This window comes from Martes martes (genome assembly GCF_963455335.1).
Source record: "Martes martes genome assembly, chromosome: 12".
Lineage (NCBI taxonomy): Eukaryota > Metazoa > Chordata > Mammalia > Carnivora > Mustelidae > Martes > Martes martes.
The window spans coordinates 12,101,071-12,123,290 of NC_137900.1; the positions used below are offsets into that span (position 1 = coordinate 12,101,071).

A 22,220-nucleotide genomic window follows, 5' to 3' on the forward strand; every position below is an offset into this window, starting at 1 on the left:
GTAGGCTAATCAGAAGCAAAACTGATGCTGCCATTTGGTCAAGAATGTCCCCCACATGGTCATAAGAACCAATATTAAATTAAATTCCTAGCCTGAGTCAGAGGGTAAAGAAAGAAAACCTTTCGGGTGGCTTTGTGGTTGGGGACAGAAACCACATGGTGCAAGGACCCATGTCGGAAGGACATGTTGGGCCAACACTGGGATGTCCTGGGGAACGTGCCTGACCCAAGATGATCCTGAATTTTATGTGTTTGTTTGAATGAATGTATTTGAATGCATGTGCAAGTGGACAAGAAGGTATTTTAGTATGATGACTCATGTCTTAAACCATGGTAGTTAAGAGAGAAAATCACAAAGATCATTTACTGAGAGTCAGACCTTCTCTAGACCATCCTCTGCCTTTAAGTTCGCATGCCTGCCCAGGGCTGCTCTCCTCTCCTGGTTCCCGTGTGCCTGCCCCACGGTCCCAGGGGCAGAGAAAATCCCTTGTTTGTTGCCCACAATGCCCAGCCTGGGGATACAGCTTTTTTTCTCTCCCTTTTTGCAGGTTTTCATTTCAGTGTGTGTTTTCTCCACAGCTTTTTTTCTAGGGCTGCTTGAGAAGAATAAGAAGCAAGGGCTTCCTTTGTCATATGACAAGAGTGAAAATACAAAGGGAAACAAAAAGCAGCCCCAGTAGGTTTTCCCCTTAACCCAGCCTGGCAAATTAAAAATAACGCTGGTGGGAGATTGGAAGCCCTCCCCTGCATTTTCTGGCCTGACAATGGCAGGACATGACATTTATTCAATGGTAAAAGGGAGTATGAGTCCAGGGCCCATCTATTGTCATATATACCGGCCTAGAGTGAACCTCGTTTTGAAGAGTTTTCTATTCTTTCAAGCTCTGATGGGATTGATTGGAAGAAAACATGATTCCGTTTATCAGCTCCATCATCTCTCTCTAAACCCAAGTAATCCCTTTCTCCCCCTTGGGCTGACATGGACACACAGCCCTATCTCCTTCCACTGAAGGGTTGAGTTCATTCTTCTCGTTCCTTATTGCACAAGCCAGAGCTGCAAACCATCGCAGGGTCAAAACTCTTAGCATAATAAATTGAGGGCAAGGGAGGGTCTGGCCACCGCCCGCTCCCCCCAAAATTGCAGGCCTGGACGTCAGAACTATTAACTTCTTAGAGCATGACTGCTTAGAAGGGATAACTTTTGTCCCAAGTAGAGCAATTCCTTCCCCCCTGTCTCCCTTACAGTTGGCTCACGATTTCATGTCATATGTTCCAGATCATGGGCACATATGTCCAATGGGAAAGCATTTGGGGAGAAAGAGAGATCCAAAGATGTTCAGAATGAGGACGCTGTGAGGAAGGCCACGAGAAAATTCCAACTAGGCTCAGAACGTAAGGACTAAGGAGACAAAGGTCATTTCTGGCTGGTATGACCCAAGAAGACTTCACGGAGGAGGCCAGGATTCGGACTGAACCTCGCGGGCTAGTTTGAATTTCAGTCGGGAAGTGGGGTGCTGGAGGAGCAGGAAGAAGAAAATGGTAAGAGAAAGTAAGAGGAAAGTAAACATTAAAAGGTTACATACAAATATTCAGTTCGGCTGGAGCCCTGGGGGCAGGGAAGGTGACTCACGGAGCAAGCCTAGAAGGGAAGGCTGAGGCCAAGCTACGAATGATCTTCAGCCTTAAGGAATTTGGACAGAATTCGGTTCACACAAGGCCTGGTGCCATGCACCTTACACCTGTTACCTTGTTAATCCTCAACCCTATGAGGCTCAGAGAGTAAACTGGTTACCCAGAGGGCTTAGCTGGAACATGACGGTCAAGATTGGGTCTCAGGTCCGTGCAGTTCTAGAGGCTGTGCCCCGCAGCCTCTCGAAGCTGTTTTGCTGCAGTCAAACGCTCTCAGGCACAAATTAATCTCAGGGTGGGGACTGGAGTTGGGGGCCAGCTTCAGAGCTGCGGCAGCAGGCGTGAAATGGGTAACAAGGGCCTCGGTTAGTGGGTGGCTGTATGATGGGGGAGACATGCATGAGGGGGATCAAGGAGAATCACGAGGTGGGGTGACTTTCAGGGGTCAAGAGTCAGGATGGAAACAAAGATGACTCTTAGACTTTCAGCCTTGGTGATGACAGCATGGGGCTGCCCTTAGGAGAGACAGAAGCCAGGATGATCTGGGAGAAGGTGAGGAGTTTATCCATCATTTCTATCCTTTTTGACTCAGAAGCTGAGTGGAGGCCCAGGGCAGATCCCACCAGGCAGGGGGTGGTGTTTCGGACAGCGCTCTGTCCTGCAGTGAAATCGAAACTATTCGAGTTTCTGCTGCCCACATGCGCTCCAAACCTTTGCGCCGGTGGGCAAGAATAATGAGCTCTTTGTTAGAGCGTCTCTCGCTGGAGCTAGAGCACGGCCCTGGGGAGTCTCTGGAGAGCGCTTCTGAACCCACCAAAACTTAGAGGCTGCCAATAGCTTTTATGGGTATAACTGCCCCGGAGCAATGTGTGTAAATGTGTGTGTAAACGTGGAGAACCCAAGACTAAGAGAGCAGAATCCCTCATCTTTCTCATCTCATCTCTTTTGCTCTGCAAAACTGGAGGGAGGTTATACACAGACCCACTGGCTTATCACAGCAATAGGAAGATACGTGTGCACACGCGCGTGCGTGCACACACACACACACACACACACACAGTGGTTTCATGCGTACGTGACGGGGGCCCTACTAAATATGCCAACCATTGTCCCAGAAGGCAACTCGGTACCAATCCGAGCGTGTTTCTCTTGGAAGGCAGAATGTACGTTTTAACCAGCATTGCCTTTCCCACAAAGAACGCTCAGAACAATGTTTAACTTTGTAATCACCGCGTCAATCAAACGCCAGCATTTTCTCACATTCCCCTGTTACCCTGGCTGTCCAGTTACGGGATGATGTCTATCCTACCAGAGACATAAAGAATGAAGTGCTCCCCTGAAGAGAACTTTCTAGTTAAGGATGGATTATCCCTTCATGCCAAGTAAAAACACGTTCCTTCTCTTGGGTAGAAACGTTTCTACACTGGAATGGACGCATTTGTCATCTCAGACAACATTAAATACGATGAAAATTCATTTTTTTTTCCCCTTCTGGCATGATTTAGTGGTGTTCTCGCGGACAAGAAAGGTAGGCCTGTTTGGCCTTATCTCAATGGCCCAGGCTTCTCACGTTTAGAGATCCTGTACCTGCTCTTTATAGATCCTGGACACTCGGTCTGAGGAAATCCTCTGACAGTGCTCATTCATTACGCCGCCCTGCCTGCTGGCTGCAAAGGACAGGACAGCCAGGCCGAGCTGGAGCAGAAGTGTGCTGGTTTCTGCGGCACTTTGTGCCTATGACCACGTGGGATTTCGTGCACAGATTGTCTGATATCGATGCCGACATTCAGATAAGTCTTTTTCTTTTTTTTTCCATTTCTTATTTCCTGGTTCAGAACTCTTCTGTATAAGAGATCTTTCGATAAATTAGATATTGTCATTTTTTTTTTTTTAAGCAGGCAAATTTTCCGATTAATTTTATTTCAGCTCCTCCTGCTACTCTCTGCTTAGGGAGGAAGGATCTTGAACATTTCTAGATTCTCAAGGGGAGCCGCTGCTGAGGGAAGTCAGCAGCTCCGTCTAAGGTGGGAACGGAAGTGAGCCCTCCGTGATGAGAAAGCAGCTCTGCGGGGCAGGTGTGCCTCTACGGCTCTCGTGCCTCTACGGCTCTCGTGGCACCTCCCCCATGACCCTCCGCATCATCACTCCTGTGTTCCCGTAGGGATACCCGAGGCCTGAAGAAGTCCAGGAACTAACTCCAAGTCACAGAGCCGGCATTCCCAGGCCGTGCTCTCAGATACGACCTGGTTAGAGACCTCCCCACTCATTCTGCCCGATGGCTCCTAAGAATTTCCAGGATTCTGTGGAAGGACAGAAGAAGGAATGGCAGCCACACAGAGGGCGGAGGTCGTGTTTCGTCGATGATGCCCATGGCCACTGCTTCCATGCAAAGAAAGACCTGCTGGAAGAAGGGGTGGGACAGCACCGCCCTGCAGGTGGGACCCGAGGCCTGATGGCTCTCAGACCCCCTGACCAGCTGCCCTGTCACGGGAGCCTCATTTCCCCTCGTTGGGGGCAGTGCAGTCATCTACTCAGTGCGCTGGAAGGAAAAGAAAAGCCCGACAGAAAGAAAGAATCATGGTGGCCGGCCTGTCTCCCCCGCATTCTCTAAAGGTCAGAATTCATCTCTTATTTCCTGGAAAGCCACCAAGCCAGCGGAGAGGGTAGGAAGAACCTGATGACAAAGAAAGAGACACGGTTACCCGCCAGCCTTGAACTTCCTCTCTACTGCTTTGGCAAGAGCACCTGCTGATTGGTCAGGGTCTATCCGTCATCGATCAGCAGCTCCTTTGGACTTTGCTTTTTGTGAATACAGAATTCCCGAGAGGCCCAGCAGGAGCACTAACATGGAATAAAGCAAGCTGCTGAAGAAAGTCAAGCTCCCAAAAATAGGCACGGGAGGATGGCATGAAAAGGTGTATATTTTTAGCTAGCAATTATAAAGCTACTGCATTTAATGGAGGTGACAGTGGTACGAAGTAGAATGTAATTATTTTCTGTCCAGTACCTGTCTTTGAGTCTGCCACTCTGCTGTTCACTTCTGGATGGGAGTGAGAGATCCTTCTCTGCTTTTTAACCTCTTCCTTATCAGCCCATTGCAGCAAAACATCACATAGCTTGAAAGCACGTACGCATAGATGCATAGGAACATGCAAGGAACGGTGAGATGCTGAGTCCCTCTCAAACCCCGCATTTCTTTTGCTTATTTTCAGCCTCCTCCTCTCTTTCCCTCTTCATCCCTCCTCTCCCTTTTTTCTTTCCTTCCTCCCCAAAATGCTAAGGCACTGTGCAATATATACAATAGATACACACATAAATTTAAAGGCTCCCAGTTTATATGTGCATACACATATTAATCGTATTTAATACACTGTATTCTACATAAATATATTAATAATATAATTAATAACTAATTATCAATAATCAATATGTACATATATACACACATATTTTCTAGGAGCCTTTAGTTAAGATATTAACTAGGAACCTTTAAAGCACTAGCACACAGTCGCGTCCATGGTGACCTATGTAGAGGCTAGTTGATGTTAGATATGCACACACAGATATTATATATAATATATTCACACATATCGATGCATGCCTAGGAATATATCTCTATTATCTGCATCTGTTTATGTTTCTGTGCGGCGCCTGCTTTTAGGATCGCTTCCTCTTTCTCTCATGTTTTGGATAACTGAGTCCATACAACTTCATCGACACTTGACTGACCTTTGGTGATACCGTAATCCTGCAGAAATATTTGTTTCTAAGGAATAGGAACTATATTGATTAGGTAAAGCTCAGTTCCAAGTTTAGAACCTTAAAAAACTGCAATATTATTAGTTAAAAGAATATAGTTTTCACAAGATAAGAAGAACGTAGCTGAGGTGGTGGTGGTTGTTTTTTTTTTTCTGGCCATACTGGTACAAAACAAGAAATAATAGAATATATTAAGAGCTGAGTGAAGCTAAATTTAGCCAGGGGGAAAATCATAAAATTAGGTACCATTGAGCCGGTTCCTGAAATTCCGACCCCAAAGAAAAGTAGTGGATTTATGTTAGGTAAAATGGACAATTCTAATTCCTTGAAAGGAAACCAGGTTTTATTTTTATTTACCATTTAGAAAAGAAAAACCTAATTTTTATTAGGTAGTAGATTCTGAGAGCATGACACTACTATGTCTCTTCATAATTATACTGTCAGTCTGAAAGGGCAGGTAAGGCCAAGTTCATGGACACCAAAACTTCATGAGCCTAAGACCTAACAGAAGTGAGGCAGGCCATCCCTAAAATAAATTAGGCCATGAGAAGATTTTTTTTTTTCCCAAAAGAAGAAATATCATGTCAGTGACAAATCCTTCACTTACTCAAGACAGTATCTTATCAAGTATTACTCAACAGCTTTTTTTAAAAAAGGCCACCTAGGCTCCATCAGTTAAGTGCCCAACTCTTGATATCAGCTCAGGACTTGGTCTCAGGTCGTGAGTTCAAGCCCCGTGTTGGGCTCCCCATTGGGTATGTAGCCTACATTTAAAAAAAAAAAAAAAAAAGGCCACCTAAAGTATGACCATCATGCCACTAGGAACAAAGAAGGAAGACAGCCCACAGTCACCAGCCCCGATACTGAGAAGAAAGGAGGGGGTTCGTGAACATTTCCCGGGTTGCTGGGTTTTTTGAGTCCATCTGTCATGCTATTTCAATTTCTCTAAGAATTCTCAGGTCTGACAGGCAGTCAACAACTTTGCTGGGTATGACATGTTTCATTTCAAAGAGTCCAGCTTGTAATTTCAAGTAGGACGGCTGCGGTTAGAGGTCCAATCAACTCAAGGTTTCGACTGCTTTCAAGCATTGCTTCATTGATCACACTCAGCAATGACAGAACCGCCCAGGCCAATGCAGCAAAGGCTGGGGGAAAGAACTCGAAATTCCCTTAAAGCAAAAGGGTATTGTAGCAGCTTTCTGAAAAACAAGCATTCTAAATACACCCTTTCATAGTGATGGATCCTATACTTTCTGAGATGCAAGAGGAAAGGAGGTATTTCTGAACTGGGATGGAATCCAGGGGGAAGACTTCATCTTTATCACTCGTAACTTACTCATGCTGACTTGTGAAAGAACTTTGGATGCTCCTGCTTTCACTCCAGCTCACATCTTTGTTGGGTTTTACCTACAGTTTTTTAAATGACACTTCTCCAATGAAGACATACAAATGGCTATCAGACACATGAAAAAATGTTCATCATCACTAGCCATCAGGGAGATTCAAATTAAAACCACATTGAGATACCACCTTACACCAGTTAGAATGGCCAAAATTGGCAAGACAGGAAACAACGTGTGTTGGAGAGAATGTGGAGAAAGGGGAACCCTCTTACACTGTTGGTGGGAATGCAAGTTGGTGCAGCCACTTTGGAGAACAGTGTGGAGATTCCTCAAGAAGTTAAAAATAGAGCTTCCCTATGACCCTGCAATTGCACTACTGGGTATTTACCCCAAAGATACAGATGTAGTGAAAAGAAGGGCCATATGTACCCCAATGTTTATAGCAGCAATGGCCACGGTCGCCAAACTGTGGAAAGAACCAAGATGCCCTTCAACGGATGAATGGATAAGGAAGATGTGGTCCATATACACTATGGAGTATGATGCCTCCATCAGAAAGGATGAATACCCAACTTTTGTATCAACATGGATGGGACTGGAAGAGATTATGCTGAGTGAAAGAAGTCAAGCAGAGAGAGTCAAGTATCATATGGTTTCCCTTATTTGTGGAGCATAACAAATAATATGGAGGACAAGGGTAGATGGACAGGAGAAGGGAGTTGAGGGAAATTGGAAGGGGAGGTGAACCATGAGAGACTATGGACTCTGAAAAACAACCTGAGGGTTTTGAAGGGGCGGGGGGTGGGAGGTTGGGGGAACCAGGTGGTGGGTATTAGGGAGGGCAGGGATTGCATGGAGCACTGGGTGTGGTAAAAAAACAATGAATACTGTTATGCTGAAAATAAATAAAAAATTTTAAAAAAATCCAAAGAAGTTAAAAAATGGCATTCCACTGTTTACACTGACATACAACTAATATATGCATTAGATACACACATCAAACACATACACTAACTATACACATGGAATTTTCCAGAATCGTCCCTATTTCAAATGTTCTACCCAGTTGGTAGTTCCAAGGCCATCCAGTCTAAGGATGCCCTACCCAGTTGGTAGTTCCAAGGCCATCCAGTCTAGATTTTAGTACTGAAACTATGGTTTCTGGACCCATATGATTCACTGTGTTGACTCTAAGTGACGTTCAGATTTTGATTTAGTAGATATTTTCTGAACAACTTTTCCAGATGCAGTGTTGGTGTTTCAAGTCAATATTTAGTGAAATCAGAGGACCTTTATTACGTGGGATATGGCATATTATTTTTTTCTGATTGGCCTCACCAACACGTGATGGATAGATTGCAATACTCTTGACTGAAATATTTGATGCACAGAAACTTTTAGAGAAATGGATTTTTGCAAGTTTCAATACAGAATACTTATTATTATATAACATATGTTTGTTATAACATTATATTTTATCATGTTATAGATAATATAATAAAAGATAACCATATAATATTTTAGGCCACTTAGTGGGCTCTGTGGTCTTGAGCACATCATCTGTTTTACAGATGATGACATTAACAACATTATGAATCACTAAATTCTACCTCTGAAATGAATAATACACTATATGTTAATTAAATGGAATTTAAATAAGAAGATTGCCTGCATAGGTTGTTGTGAGAAAAATGAGTTAATATGTATAACACAGTCAGAAAAGACCATGACATATTCTTGGAGAAACTGAACTAGCTTGAGTACATGGGCTCAAAAAACCAAGCCACCTGGAAAATGTAAGTGTTCAGTAAATGCTGTTGCTATTACTGTCATTATTTAAAGCCCTGATTTCCTCACCAGCACCTTGAACGAGGAGATTTAATCTCGATGATCCCTACAGTTTCTTTCTCTTGCTGTGGTGTCCTTTAACTTCCTAAGGAGGGACCCATATCCTAGAGGAGTGGGCCAGCGTAGCAAAAGAACATAAGAATAAATAACTCTTCTGTCTCTATGATTTTTTTTTTAATAATGCCAGAATGATGAAATGATCAGTCCCAGGTAATTTCCCCTGGGGGCTTAATTACTTGGTCTAACTTTAGATACTTTGGGAACCCAGAAGGAGAGAGACCCCATCAGCCTTCACGGAGAGCAGAACAGCTTGTCAACTGGTTGTTTTCGCTCTCTGGGGGCTCATTCTGATGTGGAAATTTTATGTCATAAATTCGGGAGAATGTTTGGACAGGCTGAAGGCCAGTTGTTCCAACCGCTGCTACTGTAAATCGTTCATTCCCCAAGTAGTTGCTCTCTTTCTCAAGTGTCCTCCTACACAGAATAAATGCTAGTCGTGCGGGCTGTAAACTGCTTAAAATTAGGCTTTGCCTAGTGAGTATGGCCCCTCCTAAAAAAGATTTTTTTCCCCTTACATTTCCCAGTATTTTGCCTCCACTAAACTTGAGGGCTCTATTTCTTGCTTCAAAATGCATAGAAAAAGTATTTAAAAAAAAAATGGTGAGAGAGACGAAGCAGTTAAGAAGATATGGGTGTTTCAGTTTGTTTGTTTGTTTGTTTTAGAGAACTGTTCGGAAAAGAAAAAAATACTGTTCATCAGTAGTTCAATTTCAGTGGAGTCTTACAAAATGAACCACTTCTGATCAGACCTAGATTTTATTGGTAACTCTGCTTGCAAACAATTCAAAGGGAAAAGAAAGACAGAAAGAGAAACAGAGCATGTGAAAGGAGGCATGAAGAGGGATTCTCTTTGGTGGTTCTAGTTGGTTTCTACCACTGTCCGTGACATAGCCTTTGTTGAGCGTGAAGAGTAACACCGAACCCTGATTATTCCATAATAGGTCATTGTTAGTCCAATGTTAGTCAAGGACTGGTATGGCGGTAGCCTTGCTGGTTGTATTATACTCAGCAAATAGGAAACTTACAATGGGATTTTCTCCAGGACCAACATCAGAGCCACATTTGTGGAGAATACAAATTCAGTCAAGGAATTTAACAGGAATACATCAGTGAAAGACTGCATTTACCACAGATGTCAAGTCCAGACTAGGTCTTCCTATCTCTTTTCATCACACGATTTCTTCTTATCCTGTGGCTCCTCCACACGGACTGCATATGCAGGGGACAAAGGTTCTCTAGGAGGTTTTGACTAAGGTCAAATCCCACAAGGTCTAAAAATCCATGACACTCTCCAACTCGGCAAATCGCCCAACAAAATGTTGGGACAGTCAATGAATTAAAATTAATTACATAAACATCACGAGTAAAACGGGTCCGCTAGTAAGCGCCATTTCTTCATTATCATATTTAACAACCGCCCTTTGTTCAAGGCCTGGAATACTGTGCAGTTTCCAGTACGTGCTCATAAATTGCATTCACGTGAAATTTTAATGGTTAGGAAGGCTTTGTTAAAGCGAAGGAGGGTTGGCCTGCTCCTAAATGCTATGTATTTTAAAGTGTTTCAATAGACTCATAACATTGATAACTCATCACATTGATAATAGGAGGACCATAAAGTTAATTCTTACAGAAAGCAGGTTTGAGAATCATGGCGGAAGGGGAGAAGTAGCTGTTGGTAGCACTGACTCTGGTATCATTCTAACCAGACGCCTACACTTTAAGTACGGGTAGGAGGGCTTAGGTGTGGGATCCATGTCAGTTCCTGAGTTTAAAACTCAACCTAATGTTTTTAGTAGGGAAATCCCACTGTCAAATAACAAAAGAGTCCACCTTAAAACGTATGCATATGAAATACATGAAACAATGCAAGTGTTTCAATGCTAAATGAGCAATCTTGTTGTACAAATATATACACATGATTATGCCGGTGTTTAAAACAAATCTAATAATTTACATATGGGGAAAAAAAACAGAGGGAACTTTAACAAAAGTCATTGTGCTTGTGGGGCTGGGGGCGGTATTTTTCTTCCTTTTATTTTGTGGTAGTCTCTAAATTGATAATAAACATATTTTTAATCAGTGTGTATTGCTTTTAAAATGGAAAAAAATGAACTGGATCAAAGCTACGTTCATACTCAAGTTCAAGATGATTGTTCCCTGAGAGCTGTGACATTAACCTTAAGTATGGGAGAAGACTCAGACGATGTAAATGAATCATACAACCCAAGACAGGCAATGCTGGCTGGGACCCAGAGGTCATTCAGATTGCGTCTTCCATCTAGTCAAATCATTAGAAGGTGAGATTTTTCGGCTGGAGAGTTAGAAGCCAGTCCTTCTTATATTAGATAAGAGAAGCGGAAAGTACTCAAAATGCTTATTCAAAAAAGTCTGGATTCAAATCTTGAGGCTGCTTTTTAACCCTCCTTGTCCCTTGGGGAAATTATTTAATCTGTCTTAGCTTTAAAGAGGAGAGATGACAATAATACCTAGTTGTTAAGGTGGTTTTCGATCTAAAGGAGAGGGGGGGGGGGGAAGGAATACGTATCATTTCCGAGTATCTCATAAGCACCCAATGAATGGCAGCTTTTAAACATTATTATTTGGGGGCACCTGGGTGGCTCAGTGGGTTAAAGCCTCTGCTTTCCACTCAGGTCATGATCTCAGGGTCCCGGGATCGAGCCCTGCATCGGGCTCTCTGCTCAGCAGGGAGCCTGCTTCCCGCCCCCCCACCCCCCCCCCGCCTGCCTCTCTGCCTACTTGTGATCTCTGTCAAATAAATAAATAAAATCTTTAAAAAATAAAAACATTATTATTTGAATTTCTTTAATTCTCAGGGGCCCCCAGGCCAAAAGTATTTCAAAGCCATTTCTCTCTGGTTTAGAAGAGAATGAAGATAATTACCAAAATCTCTGTCCTGAGTCTTCCAAAACTGAAGAGGGTAAATACTTAAGGTCATGGAATGTTTTTTACGGACGAGAGTTATTGTGATTCCATCCCTTGATCTCTGTCCTCCTCCAGCCTCCCCATTTTTTTAAATCGCAAAATTCTTCAAAAACATTTTATTCTCACTTCTTTCTACTTCTCACAAGTCTCACTGTTTCTTGAATGAGATTCAGATTTTTTCTACACCACCACTGAAACCGCACTCCTCAAGGTCACCAGCAAAATCGTATCTGGCTAAATCTGGTGGCTGATCTTTAATCCCGGTGGTACTTGATATATGAGCACAAGACTGTTCCCTCCTCCGTTCCCATGTATTCGCTATTTCTTTACCATCTCTCCCCCACCGGCATGTAGGCTGTCTGAGGGTTGGCACTGCTGTAACCCCAGCCCCGAGAATACCGCTGGGCACGTAGCAGGCGTTCAAGAAATGACTGAAAAACCGCACACATAGCTTGTTGAACAGAAGAGTATCGCACGTAACACGCAGACGCTAGCTTGCTCTGGGTGATTCAGAGGAGGACCCTGAATGGAATGTGAATGAATGTTCCCACTAAAGACCACCCCACGGGTGCCATGAGCATTCTGGGAATACAGTCTAGACTTCCGTTTGATGCTCATTTATTGACATGTATGATGGTTTGGCTTAAAAAAAAAAAAAAAAAAAGATGCATTTCCTGCCTGGTTTTTCCCGCAGTGAGCTTTCTGCATATGTCCATGCTGATTTGTGGACAATGTGTGCTGTGCCCGGAATCTGCTCTGCTTCTGGCCCCTCTGTGTGCCCATGCCCCCAGGGCATCTGGGAGTCTGCTGGCATGTTGTAAGAAGGTTTGGAAAATTCTCCTCTCTGAGCCCTCTGCTTCCTCTCCTGGGGCTGAGAAAGCTATGAAGTACTGCTCTTCTGGCCGAGGGAGAGCACTGACCCACACAAGCAGCTAAAACAGCTGCAGTGGGGATGGGGAACGTCGGACGACCAATGAATGAGGAAGACAGAGATTACGGCTCCCAGATGGCAGATGGTGGAGGTCTGGTTAGAAATCGGGTTGTTGAGAAACATTTTGTCTTAGGCAGAGCTGGAACATTGGCATTTAAAGCCACACAAGGGCCCTACTGGTGTCTGGATGAGACCCTCTCCTTCATGGTTCTAGCCCCATTTTGGTCCATAAAGGAACCTGCAAGTCGGGTCTCGTGAGTCCTGAGTTTGGGACGCAAGCAGGTGTGTCATCTGGGCACCGTGCCCTATTCCAGAGCAATCTGCCATGGCAGGGGCATCTCTCTGGAGGTACAAGGACTAAGGATGCGGCATCGAGGCGCCGGAAACATAGGTGTTAAGAGAGGAGATTTCCAGAGAGCCTTGGAAAAGGAACTTGCCGTTCAAAGTGACTTCCTGACTTGACTGTTTCCAGAGAGCGCTCTCTCTGGCAGGAATGACTTCTGTGTTTCCTGCCAGGGAACGTGCATGTGTTTGGCAGTGTGAAATGGGGGCCTGGGGAGAAAGAATGAACACATACAAGGACAGGAAGAAAGATAAATGAGAAGCATTGTTGTCCCAATCTTTGGAAAGTTACTCATCCTCCCTGATACTGTCTTTTTTTTTCCCCCCCACTGGCGGCAGAGAAAGTGTCACAGAGTGAGAAAAGGAAAAGCTTTGGAATTAGACTCATCTGTGCTTGAATCCTGGCCGTTTCAGTTATGATATTGGCTGAGGCAAGAAACCTAATTTCTCAAGCCTTAGTTTCTTCATCTGTGAAACTGGAGAAATAACACCTATCACATAGTGTTATTTTGAGTTATAAACGAAATACAGGTGCAAAGTGCCTAGCATAGGGTCTGAAATAAAGTCCTCCCTAAATAGTAGTTGGGGGAAAAAAAGGGCAGGGGGAGAAAATACAGCATTAGATGTGGCAGATCTGGGCGTCATTTATCAATTTATTGATATTTAAATTTATTTTTAAATCGAGCATCTGCTTTGTGCTAGAGACGTGCGACATGAGGAACAAGAACATGCCTTCATCGAGGCTAACAGTGCAGAGAGACAAAAACACATGCAAACATGAACCAATGAGAGAAGTGCACGGCGTGGCAAGTGCCATCACAAAACAAACAGTGGTGTGAATGGGGGAACAGCTTTATGTAGGGTGGTCAGGGAAGGCTTCCTGGAGGAGGGGAGGTTCAAGCTGAGAATGAAAAATGACAAGAGCCAGTCATGTGAAGACGGGAGGGAAGGAGTCACAGGCAGTAAGAAGGGTACAAGCCAACGTCTGAGACCAAAGAAACCCAAAGTGGCTGAGACAAGAGACCAGGGCCAGAGTAGGGAAAGAGACACACATGTAGGTGTTGGCGGTCACTCCCAAGGAAAACTACTCCTGAGAGTCTACTATTGCCCCCTGCCCCCCAAAAATGCTGCTTTGTAATGGGATTTCTCCCTCTGGTTACCAGCCTGTCCTCTACGGGTTTGGAAACAAAATGATGCTGCTTTGTTGAAGCGAGGTCGTCTGCCACCATTCGAATCACTGGCATCTGACTGTTAGTGTTGGTAGATGACAGAATGGTGAGCTTGTGTGAGCGTTCTGTTGTCCTGCAGGAGAACCGCTGGCTCCGTGCAGAAGTCCTGTGGCTCTCTCCACGCGGGGAAGCCTGCTGAAAGGACTCACGCCTTGGGGTTGGCATTCCTGCAGCAGCTCCTGGAAATTACTGAAAGAAGTTGTGTTTCTCCCCTGACCCAGCGCCTGGTGGAGGTGAGCATGCTGCCAGGAAAACTCCACCTTGACTTCTTGGGTCCCAAGTCAGCCTGCCTCCCCCTGAGGCGGAGAGGGGCAAGCTCCCTCTCCTCTGGGCAGAAAGTGCCCTTCCCCCACCTAGAATGAGGCTAGCAGGAAGCAGCAAGGGAACTTTATTTCTTACTGGATGGATGGTAGTTACCTTTGTTTTTCTGTTTATTTTTGTGTTTTTTTGTAGGCTTTAATTCACTTTGTTTTTCTTGTATACAGCCCGTGGTGGCCACAGCGGGAGCCTGGGTCTTCTGCACAGAGATCTGGTGTGGGTTGTTACAAGATGGTCAGGGAATCCCTGATGGGGAAACTCGGTGAGTGCAGTCTGTTTCCAGAGTCAGGGTGAGCTAGCTGTGAGACTCGGGAATGACATCAAAAGTGGCCTTGGCAAAGTTGCCCAGAGTGGCAGTGCAGTCCCTGACTAAGGGGGAGCTGTTGTCTATACTGGCCATCATCGGTAGCTTCGTGGGTACAGGAACTGAGCCAGTGCCAGTGCCCCTGAGGTCAGGAGTGAGGCGCCCCAGCACAGAGGCACAGTGGCCGGTCACCGTGCATGGGACAACGTGGGGCTTGCCGATCTTGTTCCCCAAGTAGCCTCACCACACAGGTCTACTGAAAGCTTGTCAGGGATCATGGCCCCATGGATGGCAGTGGAGACCTCTTTGGACTAGTTAACACACAGACCGCCATGTCCACTGTCATCTCTGACAGCAACTAATGCCTTGAACTTGGTCCACTGGCCAGCACAGGTCTGCTTTTGCACCAGCATAGTCTTCAAAACCTCATCCTTGAGGGATGCCCCCAGGGAAAAGTCAACGATCTCAGATTCCTTGATGGGCAGGGAGAAGAAACACATCTCCAGGAACTTCACCTTCATGTCCTTGACCAGGCGGCCCAGCTTAGTGATGGGGATCCACTCCTTGTCTTTGGCCCACAAGAAGCCACTGTGCCTTTCCATGGTCCCTGGGACCCCCCAGGCCCACCCACAACATCGGTGTCATGTGACACTTGGTGTTTTCTCAAGAAGAAGCAGGACTATTGTCTTTGAATGGATGATAGCAGTGAGCAGGAGGTAGCAGGAGTCCCACTCATGTCACTTACTAGCTGAGTGATCTCAAGCCAGTAAAAATAGGGAGGATATTCTCTGTCTCTTAATATTGTGAGGAAGATGAAATTACAAAGCAACTGGTAAGCTAGGGATTAATTTACTCCTCCTCTTCCAGTTCCTGCTTCCCTCTTCTCCATGAGTCTGTCCCTCCTCTGCTCCCTCCTTTCTGTCCTCGATCATTGAGGGCACACGCAGAGCCCTTGGGTGGGTGTGAAGCCCCCACAGTCCTTCTAACCACTTGTTAGAAGTCTTGGCCAAGTGCTTGGAGAAGAATGCGATCACAGTACAGACGGTACCCAACTTCTGGTGGTTCAGTTTATGATCTTTCAGCTTTACTCTGGTGTGAAAGTGATTTGCATTCCGTAGAAACTGGACTTCAGATTTTGAATTTGGATCATTCCGGGCTAATGGTATGTGTTAGGACATCTTCTCATGATGCTGGGCAGTGGTAGCCGCAGCTCCTGGTCAGCCCTGTAGTCACGAGCATCAACAATGGATATGCTGATGACCGTCCTGTATGCATATAGACATTCTGTTTTTCATGTTCAGTAGAGTATTCCAGAAATTACGTGAGATATCCAACACTTTACTATAAAATAGCCTTTGTGTTCAATGACTTTATCCAACTGTGGGCTACCATGTTCTAAGCACATGTTCTGGTAGGCTCCGCAAAGCTATGATATTCAGTAGGTTAGCTGTACTAAATAGATTTTTGACTTAACGGTATTTTTGTTGTGTGATGGGTTTATCAGGACATAACCCCACTGTAAGTTGAGGAAGATCTGAATGTAAAATCAACTTGGTTGTGGCCAATTTCACCTAATTATGCTTTTCCTCTGTTCTGGCCCCTCATCAGGCCTGTTCTTAATATATCATGATACTTCATTTGGTGGCATCTTTGGAAAATGAGAAGTTTCACACAAGTGAAACCTTAATTTGTTTTCTAGAAAACTTAAGCCCATCCTTGTGACGAGTTATACCAGAACCTCTCTAGGCTCAAAGGCAAAGAAGGAAATAGAGTGTATAAGTGGTAATGGGGCAGAACCAAGGATTTTCTTCCATGAGAAAGTCCCACCTGGAGAGCTTTCCACATCTTACAGTCGTAGGCCACATCAGGCCAATGACACGAGCCTCCAGGGGTGGGATCCAGGTGCCAGTCATTTCTAAAGCTCCCTAGGTGATTCTAACACACAGCCCATGTTGAAACCACTGTTGTGTGTTTTTTTTTTAACACCCTGAACCTCTATGTTCCTGTGATTATGTGTCTATGTTTCTATGAATTAAAAAGAGGGAGGAGGAGGAGCCAGAGAAGAAGGAGGAAACTACAATGGTGTGGCCACCAGAGGCCAATGCCACGGTCCACGAGGAATGGGGGGAGATAAGTGTGAGTCATGTCATTATGGAAATGAACAAGATTGACCGGCTCCAGAGGGAGACTGAGCTCTGGCTGCAGCAGATCACAAACCATGATACTGGGCAGGAGAATAAAGAAAACAAAGAGAGAGAAAGGCCAGATAAGAAAGAGAAAAAAAAGCAAATCAGATTTAAAATAAAGGAGGAGATTGACTGACAGGACATTTAAATTCTTGTTGAGGGAGAAAACAGCCAAGTAAAGCAGATAAATAGCAAAGATAAATAAGAGAGATGATATGACAGTGATCATCTTTATGCAGTGTGTGTCTGTCCTTCTCCATTAGGGTAATTTTCTCTGGTCAAGGCTTGGGTTTGGTGAAGGCAGAAAATAAATTGGGAGAATGGTCTATTGGGTGACACACGATCAGCATCAGGCTAATGGCCCCGGGCTGAAACCTTGGGATTTGATGACTGTATCCATTTACTGGGTATCACACCTAATAAGAAGAAGCATAAATACTAATACAGATGGAAATGTGGGTGAATGAGTTCAAATGACAGGAGGTACATATACACCTTGATTAGCACGGACGAGAGAGCAGAAAATATCTGGCTTTTCGACACCTGGTTTACAAATGACCCACGCTCATCATGTCTTCTCCAGCTCCTTCCCATTTAATTTCCTCTCAACCCTCCTGCAAACCACAACAAAACATACAGGTTTGAATACATTCTGTGGGGTCAAAGCGATGGAAGGAAATACGTTGGGAATCACCTGTGTCCTCTGGAGCTGTAATTTTCAAACTGTAGTTTTACAGTCTTTGGTCAAATGAAGTTTACTGGGAAGGGTTAGAGACCTCAGATAAATTTAAAACAGAGAAAGGGTAAGCCAGTGTCTGTTACACTTCTCCTTGCATTTGGCCATGAAGGAGATGCTGGATGAAGCAGAGGTGGAAACGATGTGAATATGAGAGTTGACCTGAGTTTTCCAAATAAGACTGGACAATCTATGTGACAGCTCAGCCCTTCTAAACACACCCCCCCCCCGTATTTTCCCCTTCACTTGTTATACTGTCTTAGAGTCCCGTAATCAATAATTCTTTCAGTTCTGGGGTACCTGGGGGGCTCAATTGGTTGTGTCTGCCTTTGGCTCAGGTCATGATCCCAGAGTCCTGGGATCAAGCCCTGTGTTGGGCTCCCCTCTCAGTGGGGAGTCTGCTTCTCCCTCTGCCTCTCCCCCTGCTCTTGCTCTCTCTCTCTCAAATAAATAAATAGAATCTTAGAAAAAAATGATTCCTTCGGCTCCATATGCATCCTCCATCAGAAGCTTAGGTCGGTTACAGAGGCCAAAGGGCTCTCAGTCCCACGTCCATGAACACGAATTCAAATAACACTGGGCTCCAGATTCCCAGGTAAGCTCATCAGCAGTGAGGTCATGGCATTGTACTAGTTGGAAGATGGGCAATGCTGGAGGAATGAGAAGGGGAAATCCTATCCAGGAGTACAAAGAGGCTTTGTGGTGGGCATGGGGAGCTTTGGGAGCAATGTTGCAGAGAAAGAGGGAACAGGTTCTAGAATGTTAATACATTAACAATTTTGTCTAGGGTCAATCCCGTCCCGTCTAGGATCAATCTTTCTCTTCTTTGCGAGTACATTTCTTGGTTTCCTGTTCTCAGTCTCATTATAGCAAACCAGAATTTTGCTGTATTATTTACATTGCTTTGTGAGACAGTGGGTTCTGAGCTGTAAATAGATCTTTGGATCACAGCCCATTTACAAGCGGCTGGCTTCCTGAAATGCATGATTGACTGGTTATCATGGAAGAGATTACATCTACAAAAACTGTTAATGAGAAATGTGGAGGTGCACACATTTAAAATTGCTCAGAGGTTAAATGTTCATCCAGATGGGGTGTCTCTGAGGGACTAGGTCTATTGGAATGTGAGGCGGTGCTTATGGCTCCTGTGATCCAAACTTAGTTGTTGCCATGGAAAGGCGTCTACTACAGGGGTTCTTAACTCTCTGGAGTGATTCATCCCTGGGTAATCTGAGAATTGAATGCATTCTTCCCATAATGTGCTTATACATACAAAATTTTGCACACATTTTCAGGGGATTCACAGAACTTACTGAAGTCTTATTGCTGTTCTTAGACATGAGGCTAAGAATTCTTACTCTATTGAATTCAGGGGAAACACTAGTCCATGTACTCCTTTTTGTCGATAGTAACATTCCTATTTGGAAATTGCTGTAGGGTAGGGGTAGAGGATCCATCCCAGCGCTTCTAGAAACTAGTGCATTTAACATTTAAAAAGAGGATCCCAGAGCTTGCACAAAATACAGAAAGATGTAAAAGGCATGGTCTTCTTCCTCAAGGAAAATTAGATTTGGTTAGACGCAAGTGTAAAAGTATTGGTACCCGTAGTTGTAGCTGGAAAGATAGACCAAGTCCAGACCAGAAAGGGCCCTGAGAGCTACATTAAGGAACTAAAACTTAGCTCCGAAGGCAACGTGTTCCAACCTTACAGTCTTTCTTTGTACAGTCTTCACTGTTTCGCCATTTCTATATACCAACACAACAAGCAGATCATTTTCTTCAAACTGATTCCCCCTTAAAATCTGTGTTTATTTAAACTTACTATTCATGGTTTTGTGTTTTGTTGTCATTATTTGTAATCTACATGAGAGTTAATACATGCCTCTTAAAATAAAAATGTTTTCGTATCCGGAATCTTGAAGTCTCATAAATATTTGTTCAGAGTATTCCAGAAATGAGAGAGAAAATGGGTTCCTACTTCAAGGGCATTTTTACCTTGGTCATAGCTGATATGTAGAATATGGAATCAGCTGACATATGGTGGGAAGTGCTCAGTCCTTGAGAAAGATGCTCTTGGTTTAAGTACTGAAGTTGCTATGATGTGGAGATACTAATAGTGACCTTGACAAGGGTCACTATAATATCAAATAAGAAGACATGAACGTGACCTTTGTTAAATATGAAGCATTATATAGACATCATCACCACTGTCATCATCATTCTTACAATGAAAGTATCTACTGAGTACATATTATGTTATCTTCATCTATTAACTTATTCAATTCTTATAATTAATCTCATAAATGCAGTTATTATTATCTGGAGGAAGAAAAACAAAGGCATCTAGTGGTTCAACAGTTTGCCAAGTACCATGCATTAAATGGTAAATCTGGGATTTGGAACCAACAAACCAGCAAACGGATTCCAAAACCTGCATCATCCTTATTCCTAGAAAGGGATATTCTGATCATCTAAAAGAGTTTCAGAACCTTCAGAAATCAACCTGCATCCCACTGTGTGTTAAGAACATGAAATGGAGAACATTTTTAAGGGAGCATTACTTCTGCATCCTTTTCCCACAATCTCATTTAAAATATTTAGATTTAAGTTATGTTAAGATGACATTTAAATGAATTTAAAAGGAGTTAGGTATAATTCAGCATCTGTCTCAAAGAGCATTTCTATTTCTCCTCAAACTCTGTGTTGGAGAAAACTTTTTTATTTTTATTATTTTTAAAGATTTTATTTATTTATTTGACAGAGAGATCACAAGTAGGCAGAGAGGCAGGCAGAGAGAGAGGGGGAAGCAGGCTTCCTGCCGAACAGAGGGCCCGATGCAGGACTCGATCCCAGGACCCTGAGATCATGACCTAAGCCGAAGGCAGTGGCTTAACACACTGAGCCACTCAGGTGCCCCCAAAACTGGTTTTTAAACTTGATACATGACTCTATGACTTTCAGCCATTTGGCCTAAAAAGCCCCTTCCTTTGCAGCTTGAAGCATTTTCTTCCGTCATGACCATAGGGGTTCACTGTGCTTGTCTGGGCATTGGTGTTCAATGGGGGAGGATGTTAGGAGGTTACGTCTATGTTTCCTCTTGTCTGTATTCTCCGTTCATTAAGATGAGCAAAGGGGGGAGCTGGAACGTGAAGGTGGGATGACAAGTCTCCCACCTCAAATTGTGCCTCATTGACAATTTTAGCGAGGACTACGAAAACACAAGGGCAAGAGTAGACATCTGTGCTTACACTCAGATTAGTATCTATAGTTACTTGCAGAATAAATGCAATTACAGTGAAAAGTCACCCAGTGCTTCCTACCAGCCACCCACTGAGCCAACCTTCTTTACCCATGCTGAAGTGCTGAGTTCTCTCAGTAAGTCAGGCCCATAGAGTAACCGGGGTCTTCAGGAACATCTCCGACACGATGCTGAGACCCTAACCTGCCCAGCACCACTCAGCCACTGGCCTGTGGTATTAAGAGTCTGACAAGCATCGAATTTTCCAAGCAAGGAGCTTCTTGAACTTTGTGGTCCTTCCCTGGATATAAGGGGCCCACTGGCAAAACGAGAAGAAACCTCTTTGCTCAGAAGTCATGTTTGCTTTGTTTTTATGAATCTGTGAAAAGACGGGTAGGAAGTCATCCCTCGGCTTCCCACATGGGGCAGAGGGTGTGACGGGCTATCAGCACGCACTTCAACTATACCCTCATAAAGACACAGATCTCCACCCGGAGTCTCATTGGTAAGGCACAGACAACCCTCCGCTGTTGCCCTCGCACGTATCGAGGGGACATTCACCAGTGCTGGAGCCTGGGACTGTCAAGTAAGGACAGGAAGCTGTATGAATGACCTCTGGATTCCGCTCGGCCTCGTCCATGGCAGGGCATGGATGGAGGGCACGTGAGACCCTCGGACCAGTCTTGATCATTTGGTCTATTATAATTTTTGTCTCATTGTGTGTGTGTGTGTGTGTTTAAAGAATCAAGTGTATCTGTACCAAGAGGAGGAAGTGTGGCCGATCCTAGAACACATGGGTATTATTATCACTTTTAAAGTGAACAGTCCAGGGGCGCCTGGGTGGCTCAGTGGGTTAAGCGTCTGCCTTCGGCTCAGGTCATGATCCCAGGGTCCTGGGATCAAGCCCCATATCGGGCTCTCTGCTTAGTGAGGAGCCTGCTTCTTCTGTCTCTCTCTCTCTGCCTGCCTCTGCCTATTTGTGATCTCTGTCAAATAAATAACAAAAAATAAAATCTTTAAAGTAGACAGTCCTGGGGCTTCATGGAGTTAAGTCCCTTGAATGATGAAGCCAGAGTTGGAACCCAGGTTTGTCTGCTTCTAGAGTTTGCTCCTCATAACCACGACACAGGCATAGTGCCCATCACTGAAGCAGATGGCCCGGAGTCAAACCTGAGTCCATAAACCACATCTATGACTCCCTACGGAGAGGTAACGCTGCATTAGCGGAGATTTTAAGGCGATTTATGGATATTAAATACGTACCTCTCCTCGCTAACTTATATCCCTCTGAATTCATTCACTCACCCATTAAATAAAGATTTATCGAGTGTCTGCTGTGTATGCGCTGTGCTACT

At 44.3% G+C, this 22,220-nt stretch overlaps 1 protein-coding gene and 1 pseudogene across 23 annotated transcripts in view; both read right to left on the bottom strand.

The window, feature by feature from the left end:
* TRPM3 (transient receptor potential cation channel subfamily M member 3) overlaps positions 1-22,220 on the bottom strand; it is a gene marked incomplete at its 5' end in the record, with an annotated part of 786,868 nt that overhangs the window by 138,784 nt on the left and 625,864 nt on the right. The gene's annotated exons all lie outside the window — the stretch shown is intronic.
* Positions 14,472-15,307, bottom strand: LOC308352938 (small ribosomal subunit protein uS5-like; annotated as a pseudogene). Its single transcript has one exon. The product of its transcript is annotated as a small ribosomal subunit protein uS5-like (transcript).